The sequence below is a fragment of the Microtus ochrogaster genome, chromosome 21 (assembly GCF_000317375.1).
Source record: "Microtus ochrogaster isolate Prairie Vole_2 chromosome 21, MicOch1.0, whole genome shotgun sequence".
NCBI classification, from domain to species: Eukaryota; Metazoa; Chordata; class Mammalia; order Rodentia; family Cricetidae; genus Microtus; species Microtus ochrogaster.
This window is the reverse complement of record NC_022022.1, coordinates 29,357,535-29,358,859: the sequence shown is the minus strand read 5'-3', so window position 1 is coordinate 29,358,859 and position 1,325 is coordinate 29,357,535.

The following is a 1,325-nucleotide window of genomic DNA, read 5'->3' as shown; positions in this document are numbered from 1 at the left end:
AAAAAAAAAAAAAAAAAAAAAAAAAAATTAGTCCATTACTTTTTTTTCTGTTAAATTCTATTTATTTATTTATTTAGCTATATATTTTTCTCTGCTTCCCTCCCTTCCTCTCATCTCTGCTTCTACCCTTTCCCATGATCCCCACACTCCCAGTTTACCCAGGAGATCTTGTCTTTTTCTACTTCCCACACAGATTAGATCCATGCATGTTTCTCTTAGGGTCCTCTTCGTTGTTTAAGTTCTCTGGGTTTGTGAATTGTAGGCTGGCTTTTCTTTTATGTCTAAAAGCCATTATAACTGAGTGCATATTATATTTGTCCTTCTGGGTCTGAGAAATCACCACACTGACATCCAAAGGGGCTGCACCAGCTTGCATTCCCACCAGCAATGCAGAAGTGATCCCTTTACCCCACATCCTCTCCAGCATAAGTTGTCATCACTGTTTTTGATCTTGGCCATTCTTACAGGTGTAAGATGGAATCTCAGAATTGTTGTGATTTGCATTTCTCTGATGGCTAAGGATGTTGAGCATTTCCTTAAGTGTCTTACAGCCATTTTAGATGCCTCTGCTGAGAGTTCTCTGTTTAGAACTGTACCCCTTTTTTATTGGATTATTTGTTCTTTTGATGACCAAGTTCTTGAGTTCTTTGTATATTTTGGAGATCAGCCCACTGTCTGATGTGGGGTTGGTAAAGATCTTTTCCATTCTGTAGGCTGCCATTTTGTCTTGTTAATTGTGTCCTTTGATTTACAAAAGCTTTCCTGTTCCAGGAGGTCCCATTCATTAATTGTTTTTCTCAGTGTCTGTGCTACTGGAGTTATACTTAGGAAGTGGTCTCCTATGCCAATGCGTTCAAGTGTACTTCCCATCTTCCCTTCTATGAGGTTTACTGTGGTTGGTTTTATATTGAGGTCTTTGATCCATTTGGACTTGAATTTTGTGCATGGTAATAGATATGGATCTATTTTCATTCTTCTACATGTTGATATCCATTTATGACAGCTCCATTTGTTGAATATTCTTTTTTTTTCCATTTTACATCAGGGCCGTCTCACCAGTGATGACAAAGCATTCCTCGTTCCCCATACCTTACATATTCAGCTTTTCTGTAAATATACAAGGATTTGGCACATACAACAGGTAAGTAGAGTTTTCTTGTTTCGGGGCTACTGAAAATCATTTTTCAGCTAATTTCATTGTATCCCTTTGTTCTTCTTTTTAGTAATTCACAGTGTTTATTTTAACCTGGAAAATAATTTTGATTTCTCCTTTAATTGCTTTATAAATGTAGTAAAATAATGCTTAAAATTAGGCTTTAAACAAT